At 39.6% G+C, this 24,515-nt stretch overlaps 1 long non-coding RNA gene across 1 annotated transcript; it reads right to left on the bottom strand.

Annotated features, from left to right (window-relative positions):
* Positions 1–7,490: 7,490 nt before the first annotated feature.
* LOC108793298 lies at positions 7,491–20,731 on the bottom strand. Its single transcript, XR_001941637.1, has 4 exons — positions 20,675–20,731; positions 13,619–13,702; positions 11,205–11,278; positions 7,491–7,739 (listed from the first exon to the last, which is right to left on the bottom strand). It is a non-coding gene; the product is annotated as an uncharacterized LOC108793298 (long non-coding RNA).
* Positions 20,732–24,515: the final 3,784 nt, after the last annotated feature.

The following is a 24,515-nucleotide window of genomic DNA, read 5'->3' as shown; positions in this document are numbered from 1 at the left end:
CGGGAGCAGGATGGAGGGTCAGGGTAGTATTGCAGTGTGCAAATATACCTCCATCATCATGCGGACTGACAGGGCAATCTGTCATCGGAACCGTGAGCGTCAGTGTGCTGCCTAAAGGGGGGCCCGTGTTCGACATGTGGATAGAGAACTGGCTACGGTAACGAGTCCAGAGGGTATCTGTAAATGGCACCTTTTCAGACTGGGCTAGTGTAATGAGCGGTGGGCCTCAGGGTTCTGTGCTGGGTCCCATATTGTTCAACTTATTTATTAATGACATCGGGGAGGGTGTTAACAGCGATATTTCCGTGTTTGCGGATGACACCAAAATTGGGAGGGTAATAGACACGGACTTAGACATTATAACATTACAGGAGGACCTGGATAAAATAGGAGAGTGGGCAACAATGTGGCAGATGAGGTTTAATGTCGATAAATGCAAAGTAATGCACTTTGGAATTAAAAATAAACAAAAAAATGGGTAAAAATGGGTATGCCGCTAGCGAAGTCAGAAATGGAGAAGGATTTGGGGGTCATTGTAGACCACAAACTGAAAGGTAGCTTGCAGTGCCAGGCGGCTGTAAACAAAGCTAGCAGGGTCTTGTCATGTATTGAGAAGGGGATGTATTGCAGGGACAAGTGCCTCTGTATAGATCGTTGGTTCGGCCACATCTGGAGTACGCGGTCCAGTTTTGGTCGCCGGTACTGAGAAGGGATCTCCTTGAACTGGAGAGAGTCCAGCTGAGGGCAACAACACTAATTAGGGGAATGGAGGACCAGAGCTATGAGACAAGGCTTCTGACCTTAAACATGTTTACGCTAGAATTAAGGAGATTAAGGGGGGATATGATTCTCATGTACAAGATGTTCAATGGTGACAGCAACATTGGCAACAAACTGTTTGAGATTAACTCAATTACAAAGACTAGAGGCCACCACCTAAAGTTGGTGGAGAAAAAATTCCAGCACAGAGGGTTCTTTACAGTAAGAGCGGTTAAGGTCTGGAACTCACTGCCATCGGCAGTGATTTCAGCCAAGAGTGTAGATTTGTTCAAGAAACTTTTGGACAATTTCTTGAGGGACCATAATATCCAGGGATACCAGTATCCCTAAGAATAGGATGATGCGTAGACCTATATGGTTTGGACTTGATGGACGTATGTCTTTATTCAACCCCAAATACTATGTAACTATGTAACTTTCTTATTGGACTAACAAAATGCATAAAAGACAAGCTTTCGAGAGTGAACCTCTCTTCTTCAGCTTAGAAGCAATACTAAGCAACATGACAGTTTGTCAGTTAAACGTAGGGTGACAAATAAACCCTAAACAGATCAGAGATATACCACATACATGAATATTGTGATGTTCTGTAGATTCATAAAAAGTGCTGGTAGTGTGTCAGAAAACCAGAACCCACAATAAGTCCCTCCTTTATGGCGTTGAAATGTAAAATCATTTTCATCTCAAATGTTTTCCTTTCATGAGAGTTTTTAAAATTCCCTTTTAGTACTTTAATTTTGAGGTTTTGGATGGAGTGATCCTTCTGGGAGAAGTGATGTCCTACTGGAGTGTAATATTCATCCTCTTTGTGGTTCTTTATCGAGCTCCTGTGTAGGTTCATCCTGAGCTGCAGCTTAAGGCCAGTTTGTCACGTGCTGAACACTGTATCATGTACACCACGTTAGCATTGTGACTCGCTATATTTCTGTCACATATATGTTGGTAAAGTTTGCAGCAGGGTTTATTGCATTGTACTGTGCCTATCAGTGTAAGTGCCTGTTCTGGGGTCAGCTTACTGGGTACCAATCTTCTTCTCAGGTTCAGTGGTTGCTTGAAAGCCAGTATTGGGGGCTGAGGGAATATTTATTTAAGTATGGGGGTCTTCTGAGAGTACTGGCTGTAGATCTTTGATAATTTTGCGTATTACCTCTGGAGTAGGATTACCTCTGGAGTAGGCTCATTCAGAGTGCGACATCACCGTCATGTGACGTCACACGCTCTGCCTCCAAGATGGTGGCGGGCATGCTCAGAACACGCCGGTGGCCAATATGGTTGTCCGCATGTTCTGAAAACAAATTTATGTATGCCCGAATATAATTTTCGTATATTCGGGCATATATTAAATTCGTCATTTTGGATTCGGACGAACCGCCGAATCAACTGATTTTTGTTGATTTGCAGGTTCGTCCGAATCCGAATGCACATGTCTACAAAATGGTTCAAGAATAGTTTAAGGAACAAATAACAAGTTGGAGGTATTGACTTGTCCTCCAAATTCTCCAGATCTCAATCCAATTGAGTATCTGTGGGATGTGCTGGAAAAACAAGTTCAATCCATGGATGCCCCACCTCGCAACTTACAGGACTTAAAAGATCCGCTACCGATGTCTTGGTGCCAGATACCACAGCATACCTTCAGATGGTTTCTGGAGAGGGGAGTTTTTTTTGTGTGTCTTTTTTTGGAGTGCTTAAGGTGTAGCACTTTCTTTTTGATGAATTACTCTTGGAACTGCTCTTTGTACATTCACCTTACTTCCTTATCACAGAAAGAAAAATAAACAGCATACACATCCCAAAAGTATATATATTTTCTGTATGGGTTTAGATACACATTTATGGGGTTATTCACGAAGGAGTCAGAGGATCCAGAAGGCCGTAAGCCCCGCAAATGACAGCTGGGAGGAGCCAGCCATGATCTCATTTGTAATGACAGATCAGCATCCCTAAATGACCTGGGGACGCTGATCTGTCATTAAACAATAACAACTGGGCGGAGACGGCCGTGATGTTGGGGCCGGCTCTGCCCAGTTGTTATTCATTGGCCGGGACCTGCTAGAAGACTCTAGCAGGTGGTGGCCAATAGGAAACAGTTGGGTGGAACTAGCTGTCACTGCTAGCTCCGCCCAATTGTTTTATTTTTTAAATCTTATTTTTTAATTTTACTATTTATTTACATTTTAAAATATTTTTTCAACTTTTTTTGTTAACTCTTTTCATTGATTTTATTGTCTGCTCGGTACCACGTAGGTATAGGGGGCGAACGGCAGCGATTGAGCTGCCGGAGCTTCGGCTCAGCCTATCCACATGTTGGATCGGCTGACTCAAAGTCCTTCTGCACTTCGGCTCAGCCACCCAAATATATGACCAAAGTGCAGCCTAAGGTTGCCGATGTACGGCTAATATCAACCGTGCAAGCCAGAAGTGAATAGCCGAACAGCATTCGGCTCACTTCACTTCGGCTGGGTTATTCACTCGGCTGCCTTTGGCAGCTTTGTGAATAACCCCCTTACTTATTATCCTTTCAGCTGTTTATATATCTGGATGTCAAGATTTTGATATGTGATTTCTAGGGCTGCGGAAATTAACGATTAATTTCTCGATTAATCATTAAACTTTTTGATCGATTACAATTATTTTGATCGCTAATGAAAACACTCACCTCTCCGCCGGCTTCCGGGAGTTCCGTCGGAGATCCGGTGACATCACGGACATCGACTCCCCCCTTCCCCAAGTGGCTCAGTTGGCTAACGAAGGGAAGGGGGGAGCAGTCGTCCGGTGACGTCGATGTCCATGACGGCTAACAAAGGGAAGGGGGGAGGCCTTGGCTGCACAAGCGCCAGCCAAGGCATTGACCTATACACATACACCACAGCAATGAAGTAATACAATGAACTAGGATCACACTAATCCAGGTTGTATTATTCTGAGTTGCCCCACTCAAGCGGCGGCCATATTAAGTGGGGCACGTGAGATTAATAACGTGCTGGATGATCCTAGTTCATTTTATTACTTCATTGCTGAGCTGTATGTGTATAGGCCAATGTAGTTGGATCTGTATGTGCGTTATAATTAATCGAAATTAATCGATTAAATTTTTTTTCCATTAATCGAACACGAAAATTTTAATCAGTAACAGCCCTAGTGATTTCCACTGGAGGTAACTACTGTGTATACATTTTTCATCATATGCTTAGGCTTACTGTATGTGCTTTGTTATATATGGTAAGCTAAATATGGTATTGTGTTTTTTTTAGAATGCAATAAGTGTTTGCTGCTTCACTGTATTTGGTTGCTAAATTTGTATGCCATGTAATAGTTGTAAACATCTTCTAGTTAAAAAATTAGATGTAACAGTTGTGCATTGTTCTGTACGTGTGAAAAATATTTAATCCGGTTGTACATTTGGCTAACATAACATTTTACCTGCCGTGCATTACTATACAGATGATGTAGCAATGCCTCACTATATTTTAGATGAGCCTTTTTAGAGTTCACCTCTGGATCCTGCACACAAGTACACTGGTCCCTTACTAAAGCATTGTCTTAAAACTATGTTCATTGATGCCATCATTAAAATAATGGTGAGATATCTTCAAGGTATAGAATTCTTTCCTTTGCAAATCGTACATTTTGGGCCCATTCACACTAAGATCAGACCAAAAAATAAGTCAACTGAGGTCCATTTAGTTGCAATTTCAACCTCCATTGCATTTTTTTTTCTTTTGCCAAATAGCATAGTAGTAGTAGTAGTGGTTCAGCGCACTGCAACTCAATGCACTAGCACAAAGCAGTGCGAACTGATCCCACTCACACCCATACATTTCTCAGGTTACCTTATGTTGGCATTCATTGACATCCGTTGAAAAATAGATGCTAATGGATTTGGTTTGAATGGGCCCTTTTTTATTAAAATTTTATGTTTTGTATTTACTTAATGTGTTTATTTGTTGTTTAAAAATATATATGGATCACTTTGCGCTTTTTTCCCACCTGGTTTTGCTAATCATTCACTATTACCAATACAAAACAAAAAAAATACAGATTTGTGATGGTAGAAAAGCTATAGTAAATGTTGCCTAGGTAGGTACATTACTGCGAAGTGTATTGTCGGCACGTCTAAGAATAGAACCCTATGGATCACCCCAGCTGTCAGTCAAATTCAAAACTGCTATGGAAAACACAGCTGAGGAGTGAAAGTTGGAATTTATTGGCTGCTGTGAGGCAATACAAAGGCCTGGCCAATGTCAAGCTTTACGCTTTGAAATCAGTTACTTCAGTGGCACATTATGTGATATAATCCTATGGGATATTACGATAATCCTTTCGTATTGCATGCTGCATCAAAGAGGTAAATGTTTTGTGTTACACGTTTGTGTTGGAATGTTACCATTGTGATATGGCACCTCATTCTCAAAGTTTTACAATAACTGTAGCTTTTTGGTCGTTTGTATCTCATGGTCCAGCAGAATTGTTGTCATATTACACAAAAATAGTTTTTCTCTGTTTAATAAAAACAAGTATTTTTTTAAATTTAAAATTAAAATAAGTATTGTTCTTAATTAAACTTATATCCTAGGCCAGAGAATACCGATCGGTAGTACAGTCTACTTTGGAAGCTGTAAAATGAGGGGCATCCTGGAGGGAGGCACTTTTAAAAGTTAAATGCAGTTAAAGGGGGTTTGCCCCAACTGGGTGTGCTCTTATCCAACTTTTTAATACTGGTGCTCAGGTTAAAGATTCCTCAGAAGTGGTGCACAGGCCACCAATGCAAGAATATGGTTAAAGGGGGAAAAAGTAAGGCCTACTAAAGGTATGTGCTCTATATAACAGTACAAGTTATTATTTATTTTTTCTTACATTTAGGCTGGGTTCACACCTAGGCGTATTAAATATGCGCGTTTGTCGCACATTTTTATCGCGATTCGCGGTAAAAAAACGTGCGACAAACGCGCGTTTCCGTGGGCTACTTGGCTGTATCCCAATGGAAACGAGAGACCAAAACGCCCCAAAGAAGTACATGTACTTCTTTAGGAGTAGGCCGTTTTGTATCGCGTTCAGATGGGCGGAAATACGACAAGGTGTGAACCAGACCCATTGAATACAATGGGATTTAGATGTTTGAGCGTTTGTAGAGCGTTGAACGCGCTACAAACCGTTCAGGTGTGAACCAGGCCTTACAAATGGTATGACTGATATGAGCTGATATCCTGTATACATTTCTTCGCACAGAATGCTGTACTTTACGACAATTTTTTCAAAATAAAATAGAACTCCAAACAGAATTAAAAGATAAAAATTAATAGCCCATTGGCTTCTGGCAGAGAGCCCATTGGCTTCTGGCAGACTGGCAGAGAGAGAAGCCCACTGGCTTCTCTCTCTGCCAGTCTGAACTCTGCTGTAGAGTGGACTGCAAAAAAGGCTAATACCAAGTTAAACTCAGGTACTTACAATGCTAAAAAAAAATGAATACGTATTATGAACACATTAGTTTGTATCCTATCTAGTTCAGCTTCAATCTTAATAAGATCTGATACTTTAGGGCTGATTTACTGTATGACTAGTCACTTCAATTATTCAGTCATTTGAAGATAAAATAATTAAAAGGTGATCTTCATGATTGGATAATTGAAGTGAATCTTCACACAATTTATTGTGTGAACATTCTCAACTCCTTTAATAAATTATCTTATTTGACTCTGATAACCTCTTTGACTCTGATAAATTTACTTAAAATAATTTACACAAACAATGTAATTGTGCATACAACCACAATATTGTGCATTTTGGGTTTTATTACCAGTATCTGCAGTTAATCATTTAGTGGTTATATATGGCTAAAATGTAAGTGTGAAACCTTGTAAAATGCAGTCATTTACTGAAACAGAATCTTATAAGCAAAACAATTAGACACGCATGGATCATTTCTTCCATGTAAACTGCATTGCAGTTTTCCAGTCATGTATCTTATGTTTATTTTGTAGATGTTCCACACTTGCTGATACATTGTGCAATTGTTCTCATGTGCAATATTTTGCAAAAAGAAAAAAAAGCTTTATTATACAATATCAGATAATTTCATCTGACAATAAAACATCTCCCTTAAAGCTTACTCTGAAATAGTAATCTCGCCAAATATAGATTTGTTTTTTCTTCAAATTAGTGCAAATAAAAATTTCTGAGCCTGAGCAACTTATGTACAATTACAATGTAAAAAGGTTAAAGGGAACCTTGTAGTAAAATGCAAGGTCCACTTACACTACTTGGGCCCCCTCCACTTTCATAAATCACCACTGTTAATAGGTTAAAAATGGATCTGTAAAGAAGAAAATTGGGGTTTATACTTAGTTTTACCCCCTTTTCCACCCAATGGTGCCTAGGAGAGGGTGATGTCACACTCCTTCTGGCTAGATCCTGGGTTATACACATCAGCCTAAATCCCACAAGAAGACGCTCTTGCAACGAACTGGAGTTTCTTCTCACAAGGTTTTGTCTGTTCTGCATTGCCCAGGAATTTTCACTGCAATATGGAATATAGGGTACGGTAAGTATAAATCTAACTTTTTTCTTTACAGGTACATTTTACATCTTCTAAAAGTAGGTAATTTGTAAAGGAGGAGGGGGCCCAGGCAATCTGAGTGGACTTTGCATTTTACTGCGTGGCCCGCTTTAAACTGAAACAAATAAACAAAATCTGACTCTGCTGAGTGGTTATAATTATAATATATATTTAGTATGTCATTAGTAAATATTATATACAATGTATTTAAATAAATAGTTAGAATTGTTTTCGGCCCTGGGCAATGTGTTAAAAAAATGTTTTATTCACATGACTATGGAATGTTCAATGTAAAGAAAAAAATGCATCAATAAGGAAACAGTAACTCAGATCATCATGGTATAGACGTCCGATTTCAAGGCACATTCTTGGCAAATCAGAGTTCTGTTTTAGTAGATCAGACCTGGAATAAAAAAAATAAAAAATAAAAAGTTATGCAAGGTACAAGTGCCATGAACAGCATTTTAAAACAACATGAAAATTCCCTTTTACAATGCTAGTACATTTTGTGGATTTTCCATTTGTCCAAAATGTCCTCTTAGTGAAAAAGCTTTACTAAGGGGGCAGAAAAGGATCACAAAGAGTGGAGTTCACTTTAACCAATCATGTGAATGCGAAGAGGAATGTATAGAAGCAAGATTTAGGGGTCTATTCACAAAGCTGCCGAAGGATCGTATTGCAGTGCAAATGTAAAAGTCAGACATTTCAGAATGAATGGCTCTGTGAATGTTTTATAAATACACCCCATAAAGAAAATGTATTGAAAAGAAATTTGCATATACTTTAAATTACTGAACATTCCATCTTGAAAATAAGTGTAAAGAGTCTCAAGGTGCCCCTAATTTTAGCCAGACCTAACAATAAACAGCAATTGTGCACATTATAGAAACTTGTCCCAAAATTGGCCTTCCACTGTGTTAATATAGTGAGGTCTGACGAACCCCAACCCCTTTGTAAAGAGAATAGAGGAGTAGTACTCAACACTGTGCCACCCTCAGGTTCCTCAAAATTTACAAACCGGTAACACAAATGGTCAGATTTTAATTTCCTGTCTATGCCATGCAGACATGTAAGTTGACACATTTACCAAACCACAGTCTGGCTTAAAAGAAATGCAGAGCATTATAAACTTCTGATGAAGCCCTGTCATAAATGGTCAAGTCATATACAGTCTTAAGACCAGCTTAAGGAATACACATCTGCAAATCTGGTATACTGATCTGAAGTTGAACTTTCATACTTCTCAGTCTCACAAATCTAATTCGCATTCCATAACTCCTACAGTAATAGAGTTACCTTCCTAAAAAGTGGCTACACATATGTCTAAGACACCAAATGTACCTATATTACACGGTCCAGAAGGCTAATAAGACACATTAGACCTCCTAATAGAAATATACATCAGATCAAAATCACATTTGGTATCTAAGAAATCGTAATTTCATTCTTTTAAACAATATGCTGGTTGCCAGATTGTGAAACCTTGTCATATGGAAATATAGATGTAACCAGGACAGCTGGCATTAAGGTTGTGTCTGCTGAGCAGGATGAATACTCTCCAGAACACCTACATCACACACCTCAGACCCTTTGGTTGGCGTCACCCTGGAACACCCTCTTGCGGAACAAGAAAAGAAGCTGCAAGCTCTTCTTTTACTGAGAGTCACTTTTCTGAGCACCAGTGACACTTGAAAACATCAGAGTGGACTTCACTCTGCAAGTGATCCTTATGCTGCAATGAACCAAAGGTCGAGCGGACTCTTTAGAAGTATTTTTCACTTTTAAAACTCTTTAATTTTACTGTTGCTTATGTCTGTTTGGTAATATATTTTTTGCACAGTGTTTTCTTAATAATACAACTATATTAAGAAATTATTATGCTGAATCTCTGAATGATAAAACTAAAAATTAGGAACTGTGCCTCTCTGAAGAGGCTACTGTAGTGCAAACACTGTTACATTTCTGTCTGAGTATGGCAGCGAGTGATACAGAAATTTTTTAAAGGTCAAAATTGCAACAGCAAATGCTGTGAACAGTGTATGTTGCCATTAAGATTAGTGGTGGTGAACACCATGTGTGTGTGTTTAAAGGGTAAACTGCTCAGTGAACCTGTATCGAATAAAGCATAAAAGAAATAATACCCGAAGTCTTGTTCATCAAATAGCCTTAATAATATGTTAAGCATCAAACACCAGTCAGTGACTAAACATAGACACCAAAACAAGATCAACTGTTTTATAAAGGATAAAACCAGTTAAGGACATCACTGTTACAAACCAGTGGAGCCTATTAAGGTATAAATAAATCTCTTTTATTGATTTCGCTATAAAAATTCCTAATTTGTCAGTGTAGAACCCCCACACTGCATAACTTAACCCTAATTTAAAACCATGTTGACAACGTTGTCAGCCATGCATACCCCACTGACAACATCCACACTCACTCCACTAATTCAATAGACTGCAGACTGCACCCATACACCCTCTACTCCCCATGCCAGGGGACCGCTTTTGAGTAAACCTACTTTGACAGAGTCTGTAAATCGACATGAGTAAGCAGTGCTGCTGAAAAACACGGACTGTTTGACTTCCCAAAAAGATCTGTGGATGTCTGTGGCAGCAATATGTGGTGAGGTGTATCATGAGTAGTGATCTTTTTACAACTGCTAGCCGGTTGATGTTCTCGCATGAATTGATTACTTACATGACTACTAGGCTAGGTTTACACCTAGGCGACACCTCACCGATTGCCACGCGGATTGCTGTGCGGTGAGGAATCGCCAAAGTGTGAACCGTTCGCGCTGTGGGTGCAATTATTTTCTAAAACATCTGCGCGTTGTGTATCGCAAACAAAAGGTACTTGTACATTTTTTCTGCGATTGCCGCGCAGATGTCACCCCATTGAAATCAATGGGGCCATGCTGCAATCGCTGCCTGCATTGCATAGCACCGAGCGACCCCGGGATGCGCATCACGGCTGTCGTGCGGTGTAGTGCAGGTGTGAACCTAGCCTTACTATTAGTTGGCTGTAGCCAAGGGGATTAAAAAAAGGGGGGGGGGAAACTTATCTGGGGAATTGTGGACTATCCTCTGTAGCGTTAGTAGAGATCCTTATGCGATTGACGCGGCTGTTTAATTAAGTGCAGGCTGTCTCTCTGAAAAAATTTCAAAACCGAAATGAAAAAAAAGTTGGGCCGAAACCGAAAATATTTTTTTCTAACTTTTTCAAATTATTTCAAATATTTTTTTATTTTTTTGATAAACTGTTAATTTTGTTTATATTTTATTTAAATTTTTTTTTTTTTATTAAATATTTTAATTTTTTACTTTTAGGGGCTTTAGGGAAATATTAGGGGTCTAAACAGACCCCTGATAGTTCCCTTTTAAAATAGTAAAAGAGATTGGGAACACAGAGTCCTCAATTTCTTTTTCTGCAGCCCATGTTATAAATGAACAGGAATCCTCTATACTTAGGGGTCTATTCACGAAGCTGTCGAGGGCAGCCGAGTGAATGATGTGAAAAAAGTTAAAAAAGTAAATAGCAAACGATTGTGCGGAGCTAGCAGTGACAGCTAGCTCCGCCCAATAGTTTCCTATTGTCCGGCGGCTCTGCTGCTGTAAAAGAAAAAAAAAACGCTCCCGGGCGCTAAAAAAAAAAAGTTATTAAAAAAGACATCTGATTTCTTGCTATAAGCCTCACTTCTACTCTTCTTGTCTCTATTGCTCACTTCTGCTGTGGAAGAATCACACAGCAAAAATGTAAAAAGTGTGTCAGTCATTTAGGAACAGAAACTAAAAACTAGCTCAGTCATGAAGGGGTTAATATACATTTAAAGGCAGGGTTATATGTATAGAGTCAGTGTACTTACACCAGTAACTTAGGATTGTGAACAGAACTGAGTTTTAGCCAACCTTAATAGCAGCCTTGCACATCTTTTGTAATCTGTAGAAAGAGAAAGTATTTATAAATATATATATTGCTAAAATAATATATGTTAAATGTGCTTAAATACGGTAAGGGAAAACCTTGACCAATTCTGAATGTGCCAGATCTGTGACAATATACAATAAACTGTATATACAATAAGCAAGACCCCCCAAAGACTATAGCCATTAAAAAAACATAACAAACACAGTATGTTGGTGTCTCAGTACCTATGTATAAAGGTACAGTGCTGGACTGAAACTAACAGCTGAATTTAGTTACATGCAAATACACATGTGGTGCTTTTTATACTTATACTACGATCAGTAAAGTACTGTTTTGGATACTCCACAGTACTGAGCCACGTGAAAAAGCACAAATTAACAGGAACAAATTACTACTCTGGGAAAATAGTCACAAATTTTATACCATTTACAGTACATAATATGTTATTTCCAGAAATATATCCGCACGCATTACTAAAGAAAATATATCAAAAGAATTGAAGTAATATTTCTTTCTCATCGAGGAGCATGGGAATTCTTAGACTGTCGGGTTATAAGGCCACCTACAAAAGAAATGAACACTAGCAACCAAAAACGTAGGCCATCATAGTATACCCCTGCCCACAACTAGCATACCTCCATTTGTTTTATTATTCGCCTCAGGTTTTCTTCAGCTCTGCTGTTCTCTGTTCATTTGGAAGCTTTTGTGCTATCTACAACTGCTGGCTGATTGATACCAGATATATGTAAATTCTGGAAGTCTCTCCAGTATATAAACAAAAGCAGGTTTTCCCAGTTTATACTGGTGTTCTCTCTCTAACAGCCCTGGATTTCTGGAAGTATCTCTATTCATCAACAGCTACTGGTAGATTCACATCACATATGAAAATCCTGGATAGTTCAGTTATCCAAGCAGCGCAAGTTCCTAGTTCATTATCTATTCTGGTTTTCTCTCTGCAACAGGCATGTAGTTGACAGTAACTATCTGTCTGTGTTCCAATTTTCACAGGATTCCACTGTTTTTGTTTGGACTGTTTTCCTGGTGGATTCCGTATGGAGTTATCAGTCCATACTTGAGGCAGTTATCCTGTCCCTATCTCTGCAACTCAATGTTGTGAGTAAATGCCAGGATTATGTTGGGTTGAGGTTCCCTCTCTTTGGTACTAAGCCCTATGAATGTGGTATTTGCTACGTAAGCAACTGTAGCTGACTGGCCAATTTGTGGGAGTTAAAATTCTCCTTTTCTTTCTGAGCTTGCTTATACTTTATGTACTTTGCCAGTTGGCCACATGGGAGAGCTATCCTCTTTATTTCCGATCAAGCTATACAAGGTGAACTGTAACAGTTTATTTTTCCCACCCATTCTTTGCCATCAGCTACACTTGATGATGTAACTTTAAATGAGAAGGGAGCGCACAGACGTGTGTGTGGGGTCGCTTTTCATATGCAAGAACAAGGCTTGGTCCTATTTGACTTTTGTGTGAAGGGGACGCTTTATGGTCTGGTTCTGATGTCTGCCAGGGTCTGTCTATGACCCATGGGTCATTACCATCCATTTTCCCCCCATCTCTGCTAATTCTGACATAGCTCCGAGCTAGCTTCTACAGTTGGCCAGCTCAGAGTTCGTGGATGAGAATATTTTTTTTGTTTTAGCACCTAGACACAAACGAGCAGTTAACCCTTGCAGTGCTGGAGTAGATCCACTGCAAGGGTTAAGAAAACTCGTGACATTTTTCTTTAAATGTAGGTTTATGTTGTCATGCTCTCTGTACTATTTTGCTACAAAACTAACACAAGATGGTTGCAGATCAGATTATCCTGTGCTGGTCAACTTTTTTTTGCCACAGTCCATTTCTTCAGGGCGCAGCAGTATAATGGGACAGTCTAAGAGTTTGTGTCCCTTAATGGACTTAAAAAAATACAAAAATCCTATCATTTGGAGATGCTACTGTCCATTTCATATACAGATATATATCAATCTTGTAATGATCAGTATATTATCTAACTGGTGAAAATATCATAATTTTTAAGGGTAATCATGAAATATGTTTGATGACAATGTAAAACAATTATGATATAATTTATTACCATAAGGGTTAATGCGGAACACACCTATCTTCCCTAGTGCTTCTGAGTTTAATCTGGTGACCAGATTACATAATCTCTGCTAAGCTTGTGCGTGGGCACCAAGTTCACCTGGGCCTGCAAAAAACTGTCAGTGACACACATCCCCCAATTAGATATAAAGTATTTAATACATATACAACTATTGCTTTTATTACTATTATGCTCTTTCATTTACACTTCAGGAATAAATAAAAAAAACTACTGTTCCCTTTCAATATCTACTTACAAGCTGGTGTTGAACAGTCTTTGGTGTTGTGGTAAAGTCGATTGAACTGTTTACTGCACTCTGCTGAGAATATTACTGGACCTGCTAAAATAAAAGTAAAGGGAAATCTGTTTACTTAAACCATTCTACATAAATAGGCTGATTTCATAAGGCAGTGCAGAGAGTTGGACGGCAAGCTGGACAATGAAACAAAAATACCTAAATGCCAATTATGATTCAGCAACATTAGTTCTGTGTATTTTCATAAAAAATGGCCTACTCTTTATAGACATGTCGTTATTGCAGAGTTTGGTAGATACACCTGTAATTTGCCATTTGTAATTTAGGGGTCTATTCACAAAGCTGCCGAAGGATCTAGCCGTAGCTTCGGCAAGTAGAACAGAAGGGCTGCTGTACATGCTATTCACAATAGCCACTACAGCTCCCAAAGTTGGCCGAGCGGCTCAGTCGAGCCGAAGGCATATGCTTCGGCTCAACTGGACCAAGGTGAAAGCCGAAGCTGGACGACAGCCTGCTTCTGAAAGCTGGGCGGAGCCAGCCGTCATTTACGACTGGGCCCGGCCACTTGCAGAGACAGATCAGCGTCCCTGGTTACCAGGTTAAAAAAAACAGGTACCAGGTAACCAGGGACGCTGATCTGTCATTACACACTGAGAACCCCGCCGGGTTCTCAGTGTAATGACATTTGGAAATAAGGCTTTACCCTCCATGTGATCCTTCCTGGCTGCATTCCCAGGATCTGGTGATCGGGCAGCTCGTACACCTCTTTAGTTTTGCCTTCATTGATCTTTCTGCCGAGTTTCAGTTCCGATTCCATCTTTATCTGGTTACCAGGTAACCAGGGACGCTGATCTGTCATTAGGATGAGAGCTTAGCAGAGTCGGCGGTGATATGAAAGCCGAGTCTGCTGAGCTCTCATCCTAATGACAGAACAGCGCCCCCGGTTACCAGGTAACCAAGGACGCTGATCTGTCATTACGATGAGAGCTTAGCAGAGCCGACTTTCATATCACTCATTGTAATGACAGCTGGTCCCGGCCAATAGAAAACAGTTGGGCGGGGCTAGCCGTCACTGCTAGCTCCGCCCAATCATTTTCTTTTCCCCCCACTTTTTTGACTTTTTCTTTCTATTCTGCTTGCTACCTCAGAAGGTACCGAGCAGAATAGCCGAGCTAAATGCCGCTCAGCGGCATTCGGCTATTCACTCACTGCTGTTCGGCCCCTATGAGAATAGGCCGAACAGCAGCGAGTAGCCTGTCGGAGGTTCAGCTCAGCCGATCCAGATGTTGGATCGGCTGAGTCGAACTCCTTCTGCACTTCGGGTCAGCCGACCATGCTGAGCATGTTCAGCCGACCCGAAGCAAGCCGATGTAAGGCTGATTTCAGCCAATATACGGCTGAAATCAGCTGTACAAGACGAAGTGAATAGCCGAACAGCGTTCAGCTCACTTCACTTCGGGTTGGTTATTCACACGGTTGCCTTCGGGAACTTTGTGAATAACCCCCTTAATGTTATTAGCAAATAACTTTCTGTTTCAATTTAAGGCAGCTATGGCAATCAGTTTATAACTGAGACTCCATGCACAGCTGTATGAAGAGACCATAAGGCTAACAGTCATGTTGCACTCAGGGCCGTATTTCCCACAAGGCCAACCAAGGCCCGGCTTAGGGGCAGCAGGTAGTAGAGGGGCAGCAGGGTTGTGGAATTCTTATCTCCCGATGGTCAGGACATGCAGTTCCGGGCGCCAGGCGGGTAGTTGTTTTCTACCTTTAGCCCTGCTTTAGGCAAGCAGGGCTAAATGTACAGAGGGGAAGCCGCCACTTGTTTTGTACAAGTGATCTTGGCGATGTTGCCGAGATCACTTGTATGCAGCCTGCATACAGGGGGGCGCATTGAGGAACCTGGCATTGGGGCAGCAGTGAGAGTAAATCGGGCCCTGGTTCCACTCTTGTCACCATCAGAAACCCACCCTGAGAAATGATAATTAGCAGCTGCTGGAGTGCATTTATGTAGACAGGAATGGGATGCAAATAGGCTGGAGGAGATGAGCAGTGCTTATATGCACCAAAGGCTGTATGTATATATAAAAAAAGGTAATTATTTATAAATTAAGGAAACTAAATCTTGTTCAGTTAGGGTTTACATGTACCTTAAGGATGCATATTATGAGGGTCAAGCCTTTAAAACAACCTTGAATCTTTCACACAGTTTCCAAACAATTGTTCTGTCCCTTAGCTCACAGCTCTATGAATTTTCAGTCAATACCCTGTATTTTCTTACATTCCTTATAGGGATAAAAAGGAAACACCTAGAATTTCAAAAGTGAAAACACACTTCCATTTAATGCCCAGCTATCTGAAGGTGTTGAAAGGATAATGAGAAGGATAGGGAGCCACAGACTATAAAGCCCCATTTACTCATATTCATGTTCATGGATGTTCCTTAAGGGACTCAAAACATTCCAGAGCAATAGTCTAGAAGTGAAGTGGAATTGCGCATATAATTCACATCTCTAATATTAAATTTGCTAAGCTGTCCACCTTAAATAATACATTGTATTCATCAAGAGGTCGAACAGCTGTTCATTTAGTTTATTTATTGCCAATCCCTATGTAACTTAAACATATGGTTGTACAATAAGATCAAAACTGAGGAGATAAAACAGAAAACAAAATATATGTCAATGGCAGCTAAAGGTGTCCTTTTTAGATAACATCTACAAAATAGAAGAACATTATATACCACATGGCTTGAAGTTTCAATAGAGGAAAAATAGCACATGTTTAAAATATTTGATAAATGAACATGGACCAGAGCACAGACCAGATGTTTAACTGTTGGGGCACCAATACACCACAAAGCTATAATATTTCTTCTATATGTATAATGGGAATTCTGATTACTGTAATACATTATACTAGTTTATGCCACATGAGCCGTTGTCCTATTTTACCAAAAATGTAGGACCTATTCTTTAATTCAGCTACTACTGCAATGTACAGTCAATTATACTGCTGCAATTGGGACACCTGCATAAAAGGCAACAGTAACTTTCCTAAACAGATACACATTATATAGAGTTTTGAGCAGAGCTACTGGTAAATGTTTATCCTACACACTGATACTCTTTTAAAAAAATAAAAAAAAGATGCAAAGGGTCCAGACCGTAACCCTAAAATCATTAGAGTGCAGAAGACCTTGCAACAGTGGAATTGAACAATCTCCTGTAGGAGAAACAGCACATCTCCACAGCAGGAAGAATATTCTTGAAAAATGTTTCCATTTAGGATAGAGGCCACTTATATTTAATACCCATTTTTCTTGGTGGGCAGGGTTATTCATCTTTGTGGTTATGACACTTTACAAGAGTCCAAGTGCTAAGTCAGGTATCTGCAGGGTCTCTCCATCTACATTATTATAATATAAAGCCCTCTGTGTGCAGTGCATTACACAGAACATGACAGCACATAGAATATACATATTTACTATTTTGGGAACATCTTTCTACACCTGATTCACAAGGGAGAACCCTTCAGTGCTCCTAGCCATGTGTCCAAACAAGCACTGTGATGTACATGATCATTTCAGGATGGCTTACCCACCTGGTTGGAGATAATCTGATTCCTAATTTCTCCCCTTTTTCCCCCTAGGTTGAACAAGGCATCATATACTGTGATACAGAGTATTTTTCTCTGCAAAGAAAGCCAGCTCCGCTTAGGTATAAGTGACTTCCTTATTCTACCCTCAGCACAAACTTCCATGTTTCCCAGCTTCAGTCACCATCATTGCACCCTGGTTTACTCTCAAGAACTTACAGCACCCATCACTGCTCAGGCCCAATTCAGATGCCATTAAAAAAGAAACAATGAACCTGACATCCATGTAGCCCTTTAAAGAGAACTTCCCCTTTTGATTTAGTAACCCCATTATCTCAAAAGGACCAGTAAATCTGAAAGCAAAAGAATGACTATTCTGCGACAATTATCTGTTACAGATAGTGTATGGCTTCCCATGCTTAATTAGAACTTTCAAATCTCAATCTTCATGCAACTTAAGATATTTGACATTTCATTTTCAACTTTAAGTTTAAAATGACCCTGTCACTTTTACTAAAACAGTACACAAATATTCCTTAGATCTTTGATCTCTTGCATAGCTATAGCCTCTGGCAGAATATATTTACCTTCAACAGTTCCAAGTATGGTCTGCAGCAAAGCCATGCGCTGTGGTTTGATCTGTCATCCCCTACATCACTACTGTGCCCTGGCGCCGCAGTGCACTGTGTGGGGCCAGGCATTTAACATACTCAGATGTGTTTCAGATGTGTAGATCCCACCAGTGACTCTTGAGCAAGATCTGAGAAACAGGTGTCTAGACAAGTAAGTATAAAAGTCTTATTTTTTCATTTCTGGGCAGTGTTTTAGTAGGAGCAAAATGGTCACTTTAAGCTACCCCAAGTTATTATAGCTGATAGCATCTATATAACATCCTGTAACCTCACCTACAACCTTGCTGGTGGCCTCAAATATTTAATTTAATTCTTTAATGTTTATAACAGACTTTCTCAAAAATAGAGGAGCATACAGTGATGCACAATAGGCAAAGGCTTTTGTTGGCAACAATACCAGTTTGTAGCAAGCAGGGTTGTTTTAATACACTGCAGTCAATAGCGAAGGTTCTCAGGAAACCTAAAACATTTTAAAATACATTTGTATTCACAAATATATCCGTTTTTCTGTGTTATCTGATTTGCATGTGTGCAAATGTATCTAGAAAGTACTTTTTTGCAATAGGACATCATGCGGGGCTTTAAAATGTATGTAGGCAGTGCTTTGTTCAAGAAGATATAAATCACTACTTTAGAACTTATGCTGGAAGTATTCCTGAATCAAATACATCTGTGCTTTCCAGCAATGGTAATTTAAGCCTGTTGAGCTTACATATGCATTTCCATTGGTTAACTCTCAGTGTGAAAGTGAATCTATCACAAACAATTATGTTTGCTGTTAATATATGCCATATATAAGAAGGCCAAGGGCACAGAGCGATTTTCATCTACTCATGGAAACATTACATAGAAGTGCTGAAACTTGACTATTTGTTATAAAATATGATATTTGTACTTTTTAGGATAATATATTGCTACAATTTGTGTAATGTACAATGCTCTTGACCAGACAATAAGGTGAGTTATGACGAACCTATGTGAACCATATAATGCTTTACTAATACTAGATGCTGGAGAACAGAGCATATGAGCCTAGAAAAAACGATGTCAGGAAAGATATATGTTAGCTGCTATTGTTGACCTCTTTCTTGAAGTGCTAGTAGCCTGGCTGACTTTTTGTTATTATTCTGCCTTGATTTCGGTCGTCCGTTGTTAGTTATACTTACATGTGCCAACGGATTTCCTATATTGACTATATTTACATGGCACAGTAATAATGTCCAAATTCAGTAAACAGTAGATATTGGTTACCATAGTGAGATCAGGAAAAGGTGAAATCTGATTGTTTGGCTTCTTTGGGCTATTGCATTTGGCAAAATGTTACCGCTGTTTGCCCTTACTAAATAAGCTCAGTCATGGTTTGCATTGCAGTAACCATGTGGTACCTCAAAGTGACAGAAATGTATTGCATATCTGTACATAGTGAAGACATTAAGTGCATGTGAACTACTAAAAATACATTCCAATGAAAATTAAAACATGTCTTGGAATGCATACACAAACACAGTGAGCTTGTTCGGGGTCTCACTTTTTCTTCGAGTCCTTGTTGGAGTGTACTATTCTGTCTTTATCTTTTTTTGTATGTATTATGATAATTTGGGATCCTTTTTGTTTATCTCTTTATAATATAGGAGAGGACTTCCTATTCCCAAACATATCCACTGCAGACTCCTGACATTTCTCACATATGGAGATAGATCAAATACAGAAAAAGGAAGATACACAAGAAAGGTTAAGGATTCAGAACCATCCACATTGTTGGAGCTGCGAGGAATCTGGAAACACAGACCTTTCTGATAAAGCTGACTTTGTTGCCAAATGATCTACTACCGTCATGCCTTTTCTTCTTCTCTTTTATACTCTGGTGACTGGTTTCTACTGCACGCCTCATAAGCGCTGGGAGAATGGCCACCTACCTGTACTCTGGCAGCACTAAATAGATATGGAGGCTGGCAACGTTACCGGACTAAAGTGCTGCATTGTTTTCTCTACCCCAACCTAGACTAGCATGATTCAGATTGAAATGGAGTAAAGAAAGAAATTGAGGGCCACAACCCAAGCAGGATTCCAAGACACTGACAATACTGTGACAGTGACATGAAAATTACAGCAAGTTCCAAATGTTCCATCATATTTAAGAGAAAATTGCAAGTCACTCAACATCTGTAATTCTTGAAGATCTTCCCATCAGTTACAAATGTAATAAAAGACAAACTGTTTTTATTAATTGCAATGATGTAAGGAGATGGCTTCATACTGGTTATTGTGGTTACTACACTTTCCATGATATTGTTATTCTTTGCACTGCCTTTTTGAAAACACTTACAGAATACTCTATACCAGGGCTTAAATTTGGAAATTTGGGCCCACAGCCAGCTGACATGTCAGGTACATGGTCGCAGACTGCGTACCTGACGTGCGGTGGTTGGGGGACGGGCCTGGGGTGGGGTTGGAGGCGGGCCTGGGCAAGGTTTGGTGGGACAACTGGTGGAGAGTAAGGTTTTTGCCTGGCTAGTAGGTCTAGACTTGAAATTTTAAGCCTTGCTCTATAGTATACTCAGCAAATAAACAAGGTGGTGGTGAATGAAATGTAGACATGGGTTATCTGTTTACAAAATGCTAATTAATTGGTTTCCTGATATTATTTACTTTTAAAAATATTTAAACATGTCTCATCTCATTATCACAATACATATGAATGTTTGCTATGGGTAGAAAGTTATCTTTCTTTACACACAGTATAATATGTCATATGAAGTACACAAAACCATTTGAAGGACTATTGGAATTTGGAAATTAAAAGTGAATCTATCATGAACATCCTTACCTGTAAAATGATTTAAGATTTTTTCTTTAAGGGTGGAATCTCTGGAAAATATTTCTGCAAAATATTAATAAAACGCATGTTAGTAGAGTTTGTGTCAAGTGTGTAATCCAGTCCAAGCTTTCCTGTAATAAAATATCTATAATTGTCAGACAACACCTGAAAGTGAATACAAATCTTCAGCAATTTAAGCATGAAGATCAAGAAAACTGTTTTCAGAATAAATAGAATATAATGCTGAAAAACAGTGAAAAAATAATAAAATATAAAATTGACTAAAAAGGAAAAATCTAGAAAACCACCATAGTAAACTAATATGGGCACAGGTCTTCATAGCTCTGTTATTTTCATGTTTTCCAAACTTGCAGGTAGAAGTAGACTACTACTGTGAACAAATGTTGTATTCTAATAACTGCATGCAGTTAATAAATGTATTATAATTTTTTTCATTTCACATGCTTTTTTCATTTTTTTGTACACGGGGTGGGGGGGATGCTGTCATGCACATGTGAGCTCTCCCACCACTTGATCATTGATTGATGCACGGAGCTCCATATAAAGATGGGGGCCATGCAGCAGGAGAAGTACACAGCAGAGGCAGTTCTAAAAGATACACAAGGCTGTGAACCAGCAGAAAAGGAATTTTCAGACTCAGATTCTAAATCCCTTCAATATCAGAGAACAGAAAGTAAGAGACAAATAAATAAATGTGAAAAGCTCTATATTTTAATATACCTCTACCTGCAAATCAAACTGTTCAGCAAAGGTGGCAGTGGCAGGAGTTGGAGAAAACTATAACATTATTAAATGTGCATACAGTGGTCATCTTCCACTTGCATGGTTTCGATCATCTTTGAAATAAAAGAAAAAAAAAGTTCCGTAGTCGAGTGCACCTTTATTCATATTCAGGTGCAGGTCCCTTTAACTTAACTTCCCACAATCCTTTGGGCTCCCAGCATCCCCTGAGCACCTGCACACACCAGGGGATATAAATGCCAGATCCTCCCAACTTCCTGTGCTCAGAGAGACTGCGCCTGATAGGACAGCAGTGACTGGGCAAGTGAGCTGTCCTCCCGTGTTAAGTCTGGTGTGTGGGCCACCAGCAGTGAGCACAAGAGCACGCAGCATCTGTCTAAGAACCAGCCACTGGATAGGACTCGGCTACAGTCCCTTTGGAGAGGCTGTCCATGCAGTGGGGTGGCCCTATCTACAGCCACCAGAACCTCCTGACCGAAGCCAGTAGCAGCAGTACCAGTGTGAAGTCTGTGCCAGCAGGAGATCCACTCGGCTAACAGTTTGTTGAATGAACGATTGCTATCCTGTACACGTGAGATTCTTTCGCTCCCTAATTCTCTCAGTAAACTGAACTCAGTTACACAACAGTTCTTGCCACCGGTAAAGCAATCCTAGGCATATTGTTTATTCCAACATTTTTTTCTAATGTTGGTCTTGTTTTTGTTTTTTCTGTAAAGCACTTTAAGAAGGTACTTTTAAAGGCACTGTATAAAATAAAGTTGTTTTTTATTATTTCTTAATATGTTTGCTTGACTGCCTTGATATAAATAGAGATGCTATTGCTCCCAAATTACACAGGAAGCTCAGGAGGTTTACTTCCAGCTGCCAAAATTATTGGCATATTTCCCACTTTATCATCTGAGAGTGACACTGCATTTTTGGAGCTGTGCTCCTTTGCAGACAAGCCATAACCACCCTTTGGTTGTGGTATGCTGTGTGTCCTTTTAACTTTTCTTCCCGATTACGTGTGTGTGTGCTCATGGATATGGTGGTGGGGGTGTTTCTATATATGCTCCACTACTAAGACATTTATACTACTGCAAATTATTGTCTGCTTGATGGCTGAAACCTATGGTCTAAATTTTAATATACATTTAAAAACTAAAATTCAAAGCATATTATAAAATAAAAAGGCACAGTATGTAAATTGTTAGCACTCATACCTTACATGTTGAGGTACCATAAATATACCCGCTTGAAGTTTGTATATTCTCTATGTGGGAGAATGATGTACAGCGAGTATCAGATATAATCCAGTCTCGCTACAGTACCCTGAATTCTGACTACCTTCTATATTAGTTTTTTTGCACTCTTCTTGCTCTTCTATTCACTAACTGAATAGGTGTCACAAGTCTGGTACCTTTTTTACTTTAATGTCTCAAATCTATTTTGTTTAACCAGTCAAAAACAGCCAGAACTGTGCTATTAGTCCCTGTTTCTGCCTGTTTTCAGCTGTGCCTCATTCATTCTGTGTTTGAGGTAATTAGGGGTTCAGTCCTGACCACCAATGGTAGAGCATCTTACTTTTTCTGCATTTGTGCCAAGCCCTTCTGCCTTGTATATCCTGTTTACTTGTATTGACTTTGGCTTCTGAGCAATATTTGCTTTGACTTCTGCATCTTTTTGTTAGCACTATTTTTAGCTCCTATTTCTGTTTGCCTATCTGTGTTTTATTAGGCTCAGATCAATAAAATAACAAGACGTTTATTGAGACACACAACAAACATAGTAAGCCTGATTGACTGTAGTACTTTTAAGTTAGTGTAGATGACAGCAGATATATTAAACTTTATGTGTTTGATTTACTAAAGGCAAAAAACCTGGTAAAGTGTTCATCAACTCAGTTGAAAAAAGTTGGTAATAATTGGGTACGCTTACATTGTCAATGTTGCATACATTCGCTATGGGGTTCAGTTACTAAAGATCTGCCTGGTGTATAGCTGGGGGATGCCATTTGCATGGCCCTAGCATCCCTAGATGGCGCCAATGAGTATAAGAGCTGGAATGCATTATGAAACATGCCATCCAGCTGCCAAGAACAGCCAAGGTACTATGCGTGTGTGCCATCTACAAAGGAAGACAAGGGTTGTATGCACACTGTTATACAATATCCAACGTGGGGAGCTCCCATAATGTGCTTTTGCTTTTTTTGTGCTTTATTGTAAGTTGGTCTACTGCCGCCGCTATAACTTTTGGAAACAAAAGCTTTTGAGCTGTGGGAAGGAGGGATTGTGTTCTTCTTGATATAAGTCTTTGTACTGGGCTACTATAAGTGCCTTCTGTTAGTATATTTCTTAAATCCAATATTGCTTTCCAGAGATTTTTGCCATCCCTCTTTGATTTCTTTATAAGAGTATTTGATATTTTTCAAGCAGCTTCTGCCTTGTGATTGGATTTGCTTTGATATGGAGATAATGTAATGTAGGGGTAGGCAACCTTGACATTTCAGCTGTTTTGGAATTACAAATCCCATGAGCCATTGCAAGGTTCTGAGAGCCACAGACATGACTCCCAGAGGCATGGTGGGATTTGTAGTTTTACCACAGCTGGAGTGACCAGGTTGATTACCCCTGATGTAACATGCTCAAATTCCCACTCTCTGAAAACCTGGTAAGCTCTGAACTGAAATATTGTGGCTCATTATCTGTGAGTTGGATATTCCATGATGACTGACATGTGCCTTGTAGCATTTAATGGTTTGGAATTGGTGTCACACAGTGCATATATCTCCCAGAAGTCTGCATAATAACCAATTATTATGTAGCCCTAACCTGGTATACTGAATAAGTTAATGCCCAGCTTACTCCAGTGTTGAGTTAGTAATCTACTCCTTATTCATGCACGGTGTGTCGGCATCTGGGTGCCCACTTTATGAAAGTGGGAACCCAGATTCTTATAAACCTCCCTGCCTGCAGACCACCTACAACCACTGGGCCAGGGTTGTAGGGAAGAGGGCCTTGTCCTTGGGGGAGGGGGGGGGGGCTTGCCATCCCCTTTCCTGCTCTGCCAGGCTACTGCTCAGAACAAGGGTCTAGTAAAGAATATTAGG

This window comes from Nanorana parkeri, unplaced genomic scaffold (assembly GCF_000935625.1).
Source record: "Nanorana parkeri isolate BGI_ZX_2015 unplaced genomic scaffold, ASM93562v1 scaffold735, whole genome shotgun sequence".
In the NCBI taxonomy this organism is placed as follows: domain Eukaryota; kingdom Metazoa; phylum Chordata; class Amphibia; order Anura; family Dicroglossidae; genus Nanorana; species Nanorana parkeri.
This window is presented reverse-complemented; position numbering and strand designations above follow the sequence as displayed.